The sequence below is a fragment of the Lutjanus erythropterus genome, chromosome 3, assembly GCF_056507025.1.
Source record: "Lutjanus erythropterus isolate fLutEry1 chromosome 3, fLutEry1.hap2, whole genome shotgun sequence".
In the NCBI taxonomy this organism is placed as follows: domain Eukaryota; kingdom Metazoa; phylum Chordata; class Actinopteri; order Lutjaniformes; family Lutjanidae; genus Lutjanus; species Lutjanus erythropterus.
This window is the reverse complement of record NC_139319.1, coordinates 25,859,129-25,877,513: the sequence shown is the minus strand read 5'-3', so window position 1 is coordinate 25,877,513 and position 18,385 is coordinate 25,859,129.

Sequence of the window (18,385 nt, the reverse complement as noted above, 5' to 3'; positions counted from 1 at the left end):
GACAGTGTGACAAATGACAAATGTGAAGGTGAGAGACAATGAAAGTTACAGAAAAATCAGTATCTACTGAACACTCACCTAATGTTGACACCTCCATCTAAACAGTTTCCCAGGCAGGCAGCCGTCCTGAAGCATGAAGGAGAGTGATAATGACAACCGTGACACTGCTATGACAGCGTCTGGTCCGCTGGCTGCCGCAGGTACCAGACCAATTTGGCGGTGCATATGAACTGACATACGTACTCTCTCACTGGTACAGCATATTTCCATCTCTTCCAATGAATTTTTCCAATGGAAGTTCATTTAATAATGCAGTAAATTAGGCAGTAAAATGTGCTACAAAGATAACATTTCGTAGGCTATTATTATTAGGCTGTATAGTTACAGTGAGTGCAAGAATTCCTGCCAAATTCTACACAGCATTTTACACTGTATGACACCAGTACAGATTTGTTCAGAGACCAAACGGATTACCTTATGGCACAGAGAAAGGCTGTCTGAGCCAAACAGCTTTCAGAGCTTCTTCTCAAAATGGCAGATTGTGGAAAAACTGAAATACTGTGGGAAAATAAAACCTTTCCAACATGTGTAACCTCCTCAGAAAAGACAAATACAAAACCTGTGATCAAAGACACAACAATCATGTTTGACTTACTGGAAATGTGTTCTAGATTTTGACTGGCATCAGCAATATTCCCAGAAGTGCAATAGATACTTTGAACTCATCTACACTCTCATTTGGTTTAAAAATGTGAACGATAACTTGGCAATGCTAACTGGCTTAGTGGAAGACATTGTACTTTATTCAGCCAATACCTTTCAGCACATGGCCTTCATTTTTTTTTTAAACTCTGTAAAAGCACAACCTTTATTCACTCACACAACATCATATATGAGCTCTGTAACAGTGTCAATAAAAACTGAACATTAAACCCTTTGTGAAAGTAGGATAAAGCCCAGGACCCCCACTGACACTGTCTCTCATGCCCCCAACCCCAGTACCTTGCAAAGTCCCTGGACAATATTTTGCACATTCGTAGGACAATATTTTGCACGCTGGCAATCTTTTGCACTTTGACAATATCTTACAAATCCCTGCATATCCATCATTCGTTCATTTAAACTAAACAGTCTTTTTGTACATGTTTTACTCTCTTGCTTTTATAATATTTTTATATACCGGTAATACTTTCTGTTCTCTATTTTCTGCCTCTCTATATTTATGCCTCTTGACATTCACCTTTATTTATATATTTGTGTACTTTGTTTATTGTAATGCCCAAACATATCACAGCAAATTCCTTGTATATGAAAACCTACTTGGCAATATTCTGAGTTCTGGTTATTGCAGGACTGTTGTGTTAGACTGCATTTTACCTGCTGTTTCCAGTTATCCAGCGAGGAATAGGTGCACTGAAGGACACATACTTCATGGAAAACCAACCACACAAGCAAAGTATAATGCAGATTCAGAAAGTATGTGAAACTTGGATAATTATGAAAAACCTACCATAAAATTCTCAAAACTATAATTCTCCTCCTTAATAAATAAATGTTCATTTTAAACACTTCACTTTAAAACGCAAAATTTTTGAAGTTGTGGGAACTTTTATTTTGAAAGTTTTCTGTTGCAGGTGCAACATCCTTAGAGGCGGGCCTTCATGTGTCCAGCCCTGACTGGATAAACTGATTTGTGGTGTTTACATAGGCTGTGATTTTACTTGCTCTGTAAAAACCTTGATGAAGTACCTCAGGATGTGTTGGTTCAGTCAAGTGCAGACTCCTCCAGTAAGTTATACTGTTACACTCTTTCACATTTGCTTTTTTTTGTCATTTGAGTGTCTAAATAGCAGGTGAAATAGCAACAGTGCAGTATTTCAGTTCTCCCAGGTGCAGTACTTGGTTTTTAACAAGCACCTTTTTATGTTCAGATTTCTGTTATGAGCATGTTTCAGATACGAGAGAAATTAGAGGCTTAATCAAATGAATGTGGGTGTGAATTAGCAACAGTCAGAGCTTTGAGTTTCTGTCAGTTCTATTTTTAGTGTGCAATAATTTCATCACACAATCCTGACACGATTTACAGACTGGTGATCACAGAAGCAGACAACTGAGTAGACACTTCTTTCTGAGATAGTTTAGTTTAGTTGAAATAACTCCAGAGTAATTCCCACTGCAAATTAAGTCACATGTAATCAGCAAGATGAGTCTAGCATAGGCTATAGAGAGTATGTGTTTACTCAAATGGGTAATGGCTTTTACACTACATTTGCTCTCAATCATCAAAATAGTAATCAAATTGTTGGAATTTTGGGGTAACTTATTCTAGCTACCAGCCAGCTACCTATAGACTGGCTAACATATTTATTCAGCCACTAGCCTAGTACCTGTAGACAAGTTAGCCTCCGTATTTAGCTACTAGCCAGATACTTATAGGCTAGGTAGCTTCCTTATTTAGATATTAGCCAGCTACCTACAGGCTAGCTAAGCTAACTTCTGTATTTAGCTACCAGCCAGCTACCTAACCTCCTCCCTCCTTCCAGCTACCTATAGGCTAGCTTTCTTCCTTATTTAGCTACTAGCCAGCTACCTATAGACTGGCTAACAAATTTATTCAGCCACTAGCCTAGTACCTGTAGACAAGTTAGCTTCCTTATTTAGCTACTAGCCAGATACTTATAGGCTAGGTAGCTTCCTTATTTAGATATTAGCCAGCTATCTACAGGCTAGCTAAGCTAACTTCTTTATTTAGCTACCAGCTAGCTACCTAACCTCCTCCCTCCTTCCTAGCCAGCTACCTATAGGCTAGCTTTCTTCCTTATTTATCTACAGCATAGCTAGCTGCCTACATAGAACCCAGCAATTAGCAGCTAAATATAGGATAACCGATGTCACATTTTCAGGATTTTTCAATGGGGGATTTTTTTTTTTTAGATTATTTTTTTGGCTTTTTGCCATTTATTTTGATAGGGACAGCTGAAGATATAACAGGAAAGGGGGCAGAGAGAGGGAGAATGACATGGGAATTGAACCAGCGACCACTGCAGAGGACCAACAGCCTCAGTACATGGGGCGAACGCTCTACCAACTGAGCTATGGGAGCACCCTTCAATGGGGGACATTTGAATTCATAACAGCCCATATGAAACCCATAACTAAAAACTAAGAGCGGAGCTGCTGCTTCTTGATGTTCCATATTTCCCATTTAATGTCCAAAATGACCTCGGTGTGAGCAGAGTAAATTTTTAATGCCATGATTTTTTGGAAGAAGTGTTGTGTACGAACCTTGGTTTGCTGAGCCTTCTAGACACCCCCAGACTGCTCCTTGAAAGCACATGAGTCAGTCATTCATTTATTCCTTTTATTCCTTCTTCAGCCCACCCGGGGCCTTCAAGCATACATTGGATTGTAATGACTTCTTTTCTAACCATCGAAACAAGTAAAGGTAATGTGACGATCATGATAATGTCTCTGTATTGGCCTGCTCAGGAATTCCAAAATAGACTAGCGTTGACTCATCATCAGCAACACTCATCAGAGACTTCATTTCTAGCAAATATGTCGACAGATGTCACAAGAATAGAGGAAACTTCCCCCGAGAAGCTTTAAACATGTTGTTGTGCCATATTCCTCAGTACCCTATTTGGAGATACGACTACGTGCAACATGTAGTAGCACACTGTGAAACAATGGGAGGTCTGAATTTATTAGCCATTCAACAACACCCTTCTACAGTACATGGCATAATTTTTAAGTTATATCAGCTCATGCACGGTGGATCTGACGAGCTTTTAAATTTGACAGCCTGTTTCATCACGTTCTCTCAGATGGTGAGCGGTCTGTCTGCAGGTGGCTGGCTGGGCGTGGGGCTCTGTGATGATGTGTCTGCTGGACTGACAGCATCGGTGAAGCAGTTGGAAAAGGTATGAGTGTGTGTGTTTGTTCCTTTTTCTTTCTTGTTTTTTTACAATGAGGTTTGCTAATAATTCATAGGCAGCTGCAGTTCTTCCAATGGGATGTGAAACAATGCAAATGGCTCAACTGTAACTCTGTGCTGATTAATTCTGAGGAAGGAAAAGGTGGCTCACCTCTTTCCTCTACCACAGGGCTGTTTCGGAAATTTTAGAAACCCATGCCAAATCTAACAGCAGGTACATTGTGTGTCTCAGCTGGATCAAATTGCCCAATATATCACTGCACTTCACCCACCACCATATTGCTCCATGGCGGCATATTACCAATGTTTTCTGGCAGGAAATCAGTGATTTATGTAGGAATAATGCCAGCACACCAGTCTGGCTTTTCAGCCATTGTAATCCTACAGAAGCACACATATGTGTTTTTTTTAAACGCAGGTAAACCCACTAAAAACAAGATGATTGACCCCTTTCGCATTGGCAGAAGACAACTTGAAGACAACTCATGTCTGTGCAGGAGAGCAGAGAGACAGATGCTTTTAAAAATCTATAAGTTCAGCTCTCAGTACTGTGGTTTGAAGTGTAGTTTCTCTCCTGTGTTGCTGTTTGTAGTTCCAGGTATCTGCCTCATTTTACCACTTCATGTTCACTTTCAGCTGTCACATTTATTTTTCTGCAGCAGAAACATTCTTGATTTTGCCACTTCACTGTAATGGCTCCTTATCAGATGAAAAATACATGCCACAGTATTATCCGTTTGTGCATGAATTTATACCAAAACGATCAGAGCCAGACTCTAAGAAAGGGAAGTGAGAGAGAGAAGAAAAATGAACCCCACAGTGTTGAAAAACACAGCTTGCCTTGTTCCTTCACTGGCTCTGTCGTTACCAGGCAGAGTTCTTCCACCCAGACAGCCAATGAGCCACCAGGCCAGCCAGACAGCCAGCAAGCCAACCAGATAGACGTCCAGTCAGCCAGTTCACCATCTGGCTGGAAAGCCTATCGTGGAGCGAGCCAACGCCTGTCTGTGCTGGTGTGGCACCACTGGCTAGTTGTCTTACTACTCTCAGTCCCAAACACACACACACACACACACACACACACACACACACACACACACAGACACGCATATCTTTCGCCAGCCTCTGTCTCCTTTAGAGCTACTTAGACACACACAGAACAGGAGAGAACTCTGTTATATCTGCCTATTCCTCAGTCCTCAGCCGCGACAACAACCCAAAACAAAAGATCGCTACCCGTTGCCCAGCTCACACACCCCCTGCCTTGCTGCACAGCGCCTCCAAAGTAATCGACGCAAGGTAATTTGTTGCTAATTAATCGCAGTTTGTTAATGGCTTTGCATTTATTAAAACTGTGCATGCTGACGATTGTATTTTGTGTCATTCTGTTCTCCGTGGGATAATCAGCACCTTTAAAATCACCAACTTGTGTACGCGAATACAAATATGTGAACACACACAGACCACCAGTATTCTCTAATCCTCCGCCCGGTTTACCCTTGAGCCCTGCCAACTCTCAACACTCTCCTGGACATGGAGCATGGCACCCCTGTTTGTTGTTGATGTATGCAAATGTGCCACATCCATCTGTTCGTTTGCTTAATTTGGATTTTGCCCGTTTCTAGCCATGTTCCCGCCCCTCCTACTTCACCGTCCCCTTCTCTTGCCCCCATCCACACCTCCTACATCTCCTGTTCCTCCTCCTCCTGCCTCCTTTCCATCTCCTTCCCGCCGCTGCGACATCAGGGCGCTCGTCTGCCTGGATTGCAGCCAGCCTCTCACGCGGTCAGGGTGGGAGGGAGGAGGAGGGTCTGCCGCCCCTTCCTGTCCGTATGCAAATCGGCCTTGTTTTGATTAAAAGACAGCTGCATATTTCATTAAAGTCACCAGTGGAGGTGGGAAAGGAGAAGGCATACCTCTCCAGGGAGGCGAAGGTTGTTTAGCTGGAGTGAATGTTGCTGTTTAGTGCTGCTGAGGGGAACAAATAGCGAAGACAAAAGGGCTGCCCAGGGACTGCTTTGGGTTTAATGGGGCTGACTGACTTGCACATCGGTTAAAGCTCACACCGATGCAGAGCACTTGTGAATGTGCATTGCATGATAACAGGAGCAATTGACAATGAAATATAGACCCCCATCAGCCTTCAAGGTGCTCTGGCGTGCCAAGGCGGGTGTTTTGCTACCCACCACTGCCAGGCTGCTAGGAAGAAAACAGCAACCTCTGTTTCTGAGTAATAAAATGAGAAATGGTTTCTCGTGTGGCCATCTTTTACTCTATGGCAGATAGGCTGCTCCCTTGTGGGCTGGGTGAAAGGAAAAACATTGCTTCCCCAATACGTTTTCACCTCTTCAGTGAAATAAGTAGTTTGTCTGAAAGTTTTTTATCAAGGTTATATTCTGGCTTTTCAGTGTATGAGGGCTGGCTGAGCAATGGTACAGTTTTATCATTTTGTTAGCTATCTTATTGAGAGAAACAGTAAAAAACAACTAAAATATTTGGGTCCAAACAATACAAAAAGATTCATACTTGCAATAAACCTCCCAAAAATATATCGAAAGGTAATTAACAACACAAAAACTCTTTAGTCAGTCTATGGAAACATGCAAACTCCAATATTACAAGGCAAGCATGTGACAACCAGAGCTGCAATGAACTGATTATTAAACTACAAGAGGTCACTCAGTAGAGTGCAGATCCCTGCCGGGTAACAGATGGTGAAGCACCTACTGCAATGCCACCACAACTGTCAGATGCAACCAGCAGAGATTTGTTAAGTGCGCTGTCCCGAACTAAAACAAGATACCACACTCTAGCAGCTGTTAATCACTTGTGGGTCCGAGAGGCCAGTGAGGAAAAGTCAGCTTTGCAGTTTGTATCCATGTCTGTCCAGACTCATATGATGTATATGCAGTGACAACTTTTTTAGGAAGTTCATATGGAATTTACCACTATATTGACCTGCAGCGTTGAAGGAATTTAACAAAAGGTATTGAGTATTTTTTGCAAAATGAAAGTTATCACTTTAGACATGTGACTCCAGTGAATCATTTCCAGTGAGAAACATGTTTTCTTCACTTAGAGACTATTTTTACAGAGGAGTACGGAGGACTGAGCTGAACATTATGATGTGATAGTGAAGTTGACCTTTGACCTTTTGGATGTAAAATGTCAGCACCTTATCGGTTTATCCTATTAGATGTATGTGCTTAATTGTGATATAGTTAGAGCATTAATTCTTGAGTTGAGGTCACCATGGTCTTGACCTTTGACCATAAAAAAAAACTAAGCAGCTCATTTTGAGTCCAATCAGTCATTTGTGCCAAGTTTGAAGAAACTCCCTCAAGGGGTTCTTGAGATATTGCATTCGAGGATGGGATGACCTGAAAACATAGTGCCTGTGGCCACAGCTGTCGCTGTCATGGAATTTTTCAGTGTTTTTCAAAAAATTGTGAATCACAGAGGTCCTTCAGCAAAAAATTAGACTGATCTGTCTAGCAGTATTTGACATTAATTGCGGAGAAGCTGCAGGCTCAGTTGATCGTGCAGACACACACACACACACACACACACACACACACACACACACACACACACACACACACACACACACACACACACACACACACAAAGCAATCACATGATCCCCACCTGGTAGGGATAATAATCAGTTGTTTACTATTTTGATAATCGTTTTGACTAATTCTTTGAGAAAAGTTTAAATTCCCTGATTTCAGCTTCTTAAATATGAATATTTTCTGGTTTCTTTACTCCTTTATGACAGTAACCGAACATCTTTGTTTTCTGGACAAAACAAGACCTTTGATGATGTCATCTGGGGGTTTGGGAAACATGGCCATTTTCTGACATTTTATAGACCAAACAACTAATTGATTAATCAAGAAAATAGTAGACAGATTAATAGACGAATGAAAATGATCATTAGCTGCAGCCCTAAACATAACTAAAACTCTTTTATCCATTTCCTCAGAGTGAGCTCACTTTAGTAGAGTCATGTCCATATTTGTCACAGATATCCTGTGTGAGGGGACACACAAGTATGTGTGAAGTTTTTTTTGTGTGTTAGTCTTACATTGTTCAGACGGTGTACAGCTCCCCCTTCCCATTTCCACTTGCAGTCTGTGAGAAGACAACGGTCACCATATAAATTTACTCTTGCGTTTTGCTTTTTAGCATTAATTTGTAAATGGCAAAATGTTATCCTTTTCCAACCTTGTCCTCAGTTTTCTTTTACTGGCTGAGGGGGCGACAGTCACCCAGCCAGAGGAGGACGAGGGTGATGTATAAGTGGGTACGCATGCTATGAGGTCAGAGGGTGGGAATAGGAAGGATGGGGGAGGATCTCCTGGCATCGAGCCAACTCCAGTGGAATTCAAAGACATGGGGAGGGATGGAGCGATGGTTGCTCTGCATAATCAATCAGAAACAATAGAGGAAGAGAGCAAGTGGTTCTGCCTTTCTTGACAGGGCTGATTGTATTTATGCAGGGATGGAAGCGAGGGGGGGAAACCATTAAAAGGGATTGGGTAGTAAGATGTGGGCAGGTGCAGGGAGTAGTGCTGTAATGGGTGGCCCCCACTGCAAAGCCAAGGACATATACCCAGGAGGAACTGATTGAATGCCATGCCAATAAAAGGAGGCAGTTTCATGCACCATTGACCGAGTTGGCATCCTCACAGTCACACTGCGATGAAACCCCCTTCGAGGTCATGATAATGTGAATCACATTTTGTTCCTTGGTGGGTTGCACTGCTCTGAGAAAGAATTAAACGGCACCCTCAAACCTGATTCTTTTTTTTTCTCCTTCTGTTTCTCTTACAATTTGTGGCATACATCTGATGTATTGTATGCCAATACAAGGGGAAAACCAGATTGAGTGTTTGTTTGGACTGAAATGAAAAGATCAAATTCCGAGTCACAATAGGTGGGGAAAATAATCTGATTTAAGCCTGCAGTGCACATACAGCCAGAGAGATTGTCCTTTCATTTTCTCTGTAGGTAGAGCAGCGTGTCCCGGAGCGGCCTAATAGAATGCTTGTCTTGTATCTTCTCAGCCATGAACTTTTTATCTGTCACAATTACATTCACTCTGGAAGCCTGCGTGCCCCACAGCCAAATACAGTATATTAGCTAAAGTAAAGCAGTCAAATGCTTAGGTTGAACGTGACAAGGACGCTCATTCATATTTCCTAAAGTAATCCTGTTCTCTGCAAAAAGTGCAGAGTTGGCTATATATCATGAGCTTCTGGAAAACAATAACAAAACGTTAGACCATAATACAGCATTTCTCTGTTGATTTCTCAGATGAAAATCATGATTTTCCAGATATTGCATAGAAATCAAATGTAACTGCATTTGCATTCTACATGCTCCTCGGATGCTCCCTTCCTCCAAGCTGGCAAGTCAGTCTTTCGGCTTTGCCATGTTCATGAGCTTCTAAGTCCTAATGTGGAAACAACATGGACGCTATAAAAGATAATGTAGGTAGGGTTGTTGTCCTGGTTGTACTTGTTGTAGCATCTTGGATAAGAGTTCTCTGTGAAGATTCATGCTGCTGTCCAAGTATGCTGAAACAGTTTGAAGCTTTACATTACAAAGTGATTTTTTTCCTGGACTTGTTGCAGCACCAGTACATTCCCTAAAAGCACTAAAATACTGCTTTACCTGACTTGTAATCAGCCTTAATGCTAAATTCTCTCTAACTAATTTAGAGGGTACTTTACATCAGGGGTTCTCTAAGTTTTGGTGATTGAGTGCCAGTTTAGGGAGCTAATTGAAGGATACCTGATTGCTCTCATAATGGCGTTTAACATTGAAATTTCTTGAGCTCCCAATTCACCTTTTTGCAGATAGGACAGATCACTTTATCTGTCTCCAAAGGTCCAACGAAGTAAGAGTCCATGAATTTTTCCTGAAACCTCCTTTTCTCCTCAACCAGTACTTTTGCAGTGGCTTTTTCATGTCACTTCCACTTTAAACTGCAGAGAAGTCCACTAAAATCACAATTTTTAGCTAAGAGCATTGGCTTTGATGACAGAATGTATTGCAGTTGGCAAGTAGTGCCATAGGCCATTAGAAGTAAATGTATTGCTATGAACAACAGATAATGAAAATGTAATGTGCGAATTTTATGTCATATTCAGGAGCCACACAAAAGGCCTGCTAGTGGCCCACTCGCTGAATTTTGAAAAACTAAGCTCATCATGGACAAAAAATAATTATATTATTATAATTATATAAATTATAATTATATAAAGTAATCAACCAAACGTTTGCCATATTTGCATATATGACATCAACAGAAAATAACTCGGCAAGTCATTGTTCCAGTCAGGAACTACTTTTGCCATTTGTTCAGACACCACAAGAATGCAGAATTAGAGTTGGTGGTCAAAGTGAGCCGATTGTCAAATATTATTTTAGGTCTCAGTAACCTGTTAGTGAAATAAAGAACAGAAAAGTATGAATCTTTAACTTCAATTACTAATGTAGCTGCAACACTTAGTAGATTAATCAATTAGTCAGTCAAAAGAAAATGAATTGCCAACAGTTTTGAAATAGATTAGGCTAATAATTTCTGTCTTCAAGGAAAAACATCAAACACTTGCTGCTACCAGTTTAGGATTTTCTGCTTTTATGTGTCATTTATGATAATAAATGAAGAGTTTGGGGATTTTGGATGATTGGTTGAACAGAAGAAGTAATTTGAAGTCGTCACTTTCGGTTTAGGGAAATAGAACACTGTTCACATTTTTTTGACACTGTAGATTTTAACCATTAATTGATTAATTGTGAAAATAATCTGCAGATTTATGGATAATGAAAATAATTTACTTGCAACCCTAATTACTAACAGTGTCACCCTGAAATTTTAGGGCAACTGATGTTGTCAAGCTATAATACTTCAAAAACACCAGGCAAACATCAGAGAGGAACAACAGGAGGGACGATATGGAAGTATATTGTGTATGTGGGTGTGCTTGTTTATTTAGAGGAGGTGGACACAGGAATAGACAGAAGGAAGATGACAACAGACAACATCCTGCCTGTGAGGATGTCACAGTAGTACAGATGGAGTGGACGTACATTGTTTTTCCTATTTTTTCTGTCTTTCATTACTGTTAAAATAATATTGTGAACACAGGACACACTGTACATGTACCGGTAAAGTGAACAGTGACTTTGAGAACAGACTGTTAAAGCTGCTGTTTGTATGACATGAGTTTATTCAGTCAGCTGTAGACAATATTTTGACTTTATTATTGTGTAATTCTATGTACATTTCATTGAGAAATTACATAAAGAAATACATTTTTGGACAATCATACTAACAGTGGCTAACAAATAGGTACAGAGATTGTGTCAAAGAAGCCTGTGTTTGCATGTGTGCTGCTGACGCTGCACCACTGCCTCCTGCTGTTTGTCCACAGCAGTAACATTTCAAGCCTCTGCCAGCATGTGTGACATTAATGCATATACTGATCCATGAGCCCCTCTGTGCCCTCTCCACTCCATCCACCTCTCGTCCTCCACCCGCTGCTCACTCATGTTATCAATTCACTGTTTTCTCAAGGAAAATATAAGTTAAGCTCACCTTATTTACATTTATATGATCAGATTTTCTTCCTTATGGAAGGTATGCAAATTTGCCCTTTTCTCGAGTCTTAGCCACTGAGTGTGTAGATTTGTAGCGAGGGATGGAGAAAAACATAATAACATTGCCCTCCAGGAGGAAAGAGACCCAAGTTAGGATTTCTGGACCTCATGAATTTTGTAATGATCAATTTTATTTACCGTACATACCCCCACCAACACTTTTACATTTTGAGCCAGGGATATATAACATGAGATTGATTTACACACAGAATGTCTATCTTCCTTTCTTTTTTTCACTGTATATACCCTTGGTTGCTGCCCCTGCAGTGCACAGAATATCATTTTTCATTTTCTTCATCTGATGGCCTGTAAATTCCACTATCTGTTTGTGTGTTTGTGAGATGTGAGGAGGTGGTTTTGCAGGGACCGGTCACATCTTCAATCCTCTGTGTGTTGGAGCAGAGGGGGAATGAAAGGCAAATCTGAGGGCTGGCAGGATGAATGCAGTCAGCTTGAGTTTATGTGAAAAAAAAGCCATATCTTGTTTGTGTGTACCTGAGAGAGAGAGAGAGAGAGAGAGAGAGAGAGAAACAGAAAATGTGTATGTAGGGTGAGTGCTTTACTCGAGTGACACTCCTGAACCCATTGTGAATCAAATGGCCAGGCATTGCCCTGCTTAGGTGTGTGTGTTTGCAGGAGTGTGTGTCCAGTGGACGGCAGAGATGGAATAGCACTCGAGCAAATTGCTTTCTGCCAGCATATTGCCAGCGCCAGTCTTTATTCCTCAGGATGGGGAGGTACGTCTCAGATGATTACAGCCCCCCAATTCAGGCTCACTCTGTTAGCCTGCCCCACTCAACCCACAGTCCTGCTTTACAATACACTCCTCTATACCATGCTATACCCCTGGTTGATGAAATGCTGATGTGGAATATTTAACTGACACTCCAAGCGAAACCTAATAATATAATCAGGTAATAAGAAATTAATTTTCTCCCTGGCTGCACTTTGACTGGGGTGTTGATACTGGGCAGGGGAAGAGAAATCATGAGGCGAATGTTGGTGAGGGAATGTTGTAGGTAGCCTCTCTCTCTCTCTCTGCCTTTTTCTCTCTCTGTGCATCAACATTTCTCATGACACACTCCGCTGATTCGATAGCCGCCACCCCCACGCGCTCATTCACACACCCCATGCTCCTGTGCACATACAAATTTGCAGAGACCCACACAATAACAAGGATGCCTCCCTCTCTACGCCACTGAACTGTAAATGACCAAAGCAAAAAGGCCACTCGTGACACACACACACACACACAACTGCACACAAACGCACACACATGTTGTCGCTGTCAGTGAAGGAACTTGATGTCCGCCGCAGGCTTACATTGTGAGTGGCAGTGCTGGCATTGGCCTGCAGCACATACAGACAGACGTGTGTGTGGATGATGTTCATGTTAGAGGGAGGCAAGCATCTTGCTGTGCTTGTGACCCATTAAATATAATCTGGTTTGGTTTGTCCTCTCTCTTCTCACTCTTGTTTACTCTTTCTATTAGGGCTGAGTTAAGAAAAAAAACAAAAAAAACGTTCCAGTACAGTTCACCTCAAATTCAAAATGACATATTTTTCCTTGTCTGTAGTGCTTTTAATTCTTCTAGATAGTTTTGAAAAGAAAAATGCTGTGCATGGGTTTGTTCTCTATAACGAGCAGATTGACATTACCTATGTAGCCAAAGAGGGAAAAACACTCAGATCAGAAAGTGGCGTTTACCTGTATTTTTTCTACAAATCCTCCTGGGATGTAGCTGGTTTCCCCCAAGCTGCAGTGGGAGCCCAGCAACCAGTGTTTGTGGCTCCTCTGCAGGACTAGGAAGTGGTCTCAAAGTGTAGTCATTTGAGCTCCATGGTTCAGACGGCATAAGTTATTAAGGGTGCTTTCTTGAATATTTGGGACAACTTAAAAAAACTCAAATTTGGCTGCTTTCACGTTGTGCTGCCAGTGTGTTGGACTCTTGTGAGCTAAAAACAGCACAAATTAGATGCACCAAACGAAGTTCTCAAACAGTGTGTATACATGTTTGAACCACACAGTATTAATGCATGAACAACACTAACACTTACATGTATGACAGAGAGTTTGTGAGGCAAGTAAAAGTTATGCTACTAAGGTAAATAGGTCCCTGACTCATCTGACAATACATTTATCTACAAATCTTTTTTGTGTTTTTCTATCTATTTACAATGCAGTTCAGATCATCTGATCTGTGACTGTTGCCAGTAAATACTGTAGGTCAGTTTTAAATGTTTTGACTGATGAAAGCCCATACGGAAATGTCATAAAAATATATAATGTTGCTGGTTACACAGTGTGCAGGAGTTCTTTTCCAGTAATTCTTAATGTAAACATCAATACTTTTATGCCTTCGTGCCAGCGATGGACAATGAAACAGTGGGAGTTTCTTCACCTTTGGTACAACCACCCGCTAAAGGCTGATCTATTTAGAATTTATATCGTGACCTCACAGAACACATTTTTGCCTATAACTTAAGAATTCAAATGCTAATTATGACAAAATTTCACACAAATATCTAATAGGGCAAAATGATAAGGTGATGACATTTTATATCCAAAAGGTCAGAAGTTAGTTTCACTGTGACATCATAATATTCAGCTCTCTATTAGTCATCTGTACTCCTCTGTAAAAAATAGTCTCTAAGTAAAAAAAGCAAATTCACTGGTATCATACATGAAAATATATTATATCTATTTTGCCAAAAAATACACTTTATATCTCATAGTCTTCAATACATATTGTATATTATATGAGTTTGGACTGACACATAATTGGTAACTTAGCTGTTTGGTGGATTGATGCATTGATATTGCAAGGGATATTGCACAGTTTACAACATCTGTACTCTGAGATGCACGGGTATTTTATTATGAACATCCAGTTTAATTTTACAAGAAAAGTTCCAAAAGTGCTTATGAATGCTGTCAGTTGTAATTCTTAGAAAGACTGAAAATCAAAACTGGCCAAAATCAGATTCAGCAGGCCAGACCTCTTAAAAAAAACAGAAATCGGAATTGGCAGAGAAAATTGAAATCGGTGCATCTCTACCTTATATCCAAGCAAAATTGGTAGGATATTTGAACTGAAATCACTCTAAAAGAATCCATATTGAGTCCAAACAGAAATCAAATCAAATCAGGACCTCGTGAATCAGAATCATCTCTTTTCATCTCTGTGCATGCATCTTTCCTTTTTCACACTCGATCTCTGTGGCTGTTCTTTTGTAGTTAATTAGGAGTCAGGAGTCCATCGGTGTCAGTGCTCTGGTGTTTTATTGCCCTCACTTCTTGCCCCCACCGGCCCCCAACTGGGAGACATCAATAACCCTCCCCCACAACACACACATACACGCACACATACTATGTGGCAGAGTTTCCACGGCCCTGCCTGCTCCTGGCTGGCATAGCCATCCATCTCTCTGTACAGCACCCCCTCACCCCACCCCAACACACCACCCACCCAACCGCTGCTCTCTCTCCTCCTCTTCCATCACCCCCCCCCACCCCTCTCCATCCCCTGCCATCGCCTCTCTACCTGAGAGCATTTGTCATCCCGTCGCTCTGTGAGACGCGGCCAACACGATGAAAAAAGAAAGACGGGGGGAAAAAAAGGGAGAAAAACTCAGCGGCAATATGCAAAAATGCAAAAAGGTAGATGCGGGTTGCCCTGGCAACGGCTCCGAGGTTATTTCCAAGCGCTGATGGAAATCAATGTCATGTGCCAGGCAGGCAGGCACCTCCGTCCTCAGGAAAATTAGAAAAAGAGGGAGGGGGGAGGAGGAGGAGGGAGGGCTGGAAGGACAAAGAAAAATGCAGAGCAACAGAAATCAGGTTTTTCTCCTCTCTGAACCTTAAGGGCTCCTGACTTTTCTTCAAAGGAGCTCGAGGCACGCCGCCACATCATTTGGGCGCTGCTGAGGGTCATTTTCACTTTCTTTGGCTTTTTGTTTCTGCCTTTTGCTCTCGCCATAAATTCTGCCCCTCCTCTGCACACTTAACACAGCCACCGGCCTTTTCTCATTTGTTTATGTACAAAGAAGAAAAACAAACTCTCTGGCTGTAAGGGCGCCAAATCGAAAAGATAAATAAGGGTGCTGGAAGAGGAGGAGGAGGAAGAGGAGGGGAAGTGGTGGTGCAGAGGGAGTGTGTGTGTTTGTTTGTGTGTGTTTGAATTGGCCCAACAACTGACTAATCTGTGCTGTGATACCAACCAGCAGCTTCACACAACAACAACAACAACAGCAATGTCACTAGGAAAAAGGCATTCCAGTATGCTCACATGTAGCACTGTGCCAGAATTAGCTGTGACCTGCAGCTCTAAACCAGGAATAATCTATTCCATGACCTCTGAATTTGCAGCCCACACCTCTGATTTTGATGTGAAAATAAAAAATAATGATGACCGGGGACAGAAAGTGTCTCCGAGGCTTTATGTAAATGTTTCAGTTTTCAATATGACAAAGTTTTTCTCCCCTCCAAGAAGCTGAAGGGTGCCCAAGACTTTTTTTTTATTCAAGACTTGGCATTTGGATTTTGGAGATGTTTTGTTCCCTCGAGCATCTTATGTGAATCACTGTGCGGCTCAAATCTGCTGACCGTGTTCACAAACCCCCAGAGCCAAATGGGCAGCACTGACAGGTGGAACACTGTGAACAGTTAAGAAAGAATAATGTGTTCTCAGCTTGCGACAGCTTGTAGGTATTGTTATAGACTTCTTACTTATTATTATTTACCCAGTTCTCAGATGTAATCTTAAGTCTGGTGTCCTGATAAGTGGTCAACTATAAATACGGATGTGAATACCACAGAAACACACTTGAGGATGGACTGACTTGGTTGCTAAAGTCACATGCTGAGATTGTTGGAGACTGTATATCACCATATATACAGTAGTGTAGTGCATAATCAGTGTGCATATGGCATGACAAACTATAAATATTATTGGATTTAGTTGACTTGGCTGTTCTAAATTAATTTTTTTTTGACGTCCAGAAACATTTTTTATGGTTTATCAGAAGCTGCAGTTTCACATACAGCAGATGGATTAAAATGCAAGCAGGGATGAAAGTCTACATTTAGATGCCAAGTCTGGACCGCAGTCACTCTCAATGGGATCACAACACAATCTGGCTATTCTGGGTACAAGAACTATGTACTGTAAGTGTGTAGCTTTGTGGTGCAAAGAGGCCAGTATCGCTCATTGTAACTATTAGGGGAATGAAAGATTATGAGTCGATGCAGAAACGTCAATAATTGTACATTTAAAACCTAATTCTTCTGACAATTTTGTCACAATTTGTAAGATCAGGCTGTACAGTCTTTACAGCTGAGTCAATTAGATGGTGACATGTAACAGATGTAAACGTGTATTATGTTTACTTTCTAAATTACACCATTTCTTGAGTATTGGTGAGGATGGCTGAACATGAACAACCACAGATGGATACAATCCAACCAGCACACCCTGGTGTAAAAGCTTGTGCATGAGGCAATTTGGCTTCCGTGAAGGGAAAATGGATCCTGACAGGAGCCACACTGTATGCAAGTTACGCCTAACTAAACTAATCATTGATCTATGGTTAGTAGTAAGTAGTCACATAGCAAGAAGTTTGAATTGAATCATGACTAGCTGAGAAATTCCTATCACTAAAACCATGAATGTGGCTTTTATGATGTCATTTTATGTGGTACACAGCTATAGCTGGTGTATATCTGTCTTGCTTGTTACCAGCATTAAAGGGACAGTATACCCCCGAATCAAAAATACATAGTTTCCTCTTACCTGCAGTTGCCATCCAGATTGTTTTGTTGTGAGAAATGTCTGCCTTATCACAACCAAGGAAGTGTGCATCTACTCATGGACAAGAGGCTTTTGATAACATGGCATGAAATCTTTAATGGCATCCTTCTTGGCTGAGCTGTAATGTCAGCACCACTGAGCTGAGTGCAGTGATATGACTGGCAGGTGTAGTTCAGTAGCAAGACGATAGTTCCTACATGAAACTGTTCACAGCAAGGAGCGACTCAAGCCAAGTGCCATCTAGTTCCATCATATTTGAGAGAGAGACATCTCTACTCTGCAACTCACACCAAAACAATCTCAGTGGATAAATAGCAATACAGGCAAGAGGAAAAAATCATGTATTTTTGATTTTGGGAAGAACTGGCTCTTCAATGCTGCAAAGATTCCTGCAAACGTCCCTCCGTGAGTGGAGCACTTTGCTTACAGTGAGAGATATATTGAATTAATTTCCTTGTGCTGGAATCAATAACCCATAAACTATAATTTATAGTCCGAACTGCTGGAACCACCACAGGCCACCTCTGACAAGTCTTGTATCACTGTGGCAGGCTGCTGTGGAATAGATGGTCCATGCATGCCAAGCCAATAGGTTCTCCTCTTCATTTGCATACCTAACATGCCGTTCACACTCCAGTTGACACATTTGCAACCCGCCACTTATCCCATTACCGGCTGTCCCCGGTTGCGGCATTGTTTGCTGTGTCGGCACTCTTTCTTGCTGGATGACCAGCTCATTTCCCACCGTGTTGTGTGTTGAGGCGCTCACAGGTTGTTTGGATGCCGCTGAACTCGACACAACTGTGCTCACAGGCAACATGTGCATGTGCTTGCATGCCAGCAGCATACAGTCCTACAAACATTCAGTCTATGCAAAGGCATACACACATACCATTCTCTGAAATAATTACACTTTATACCTGTTGAAGGGATATTGTAAGTGATACCAAAGGAAAAATAGCAT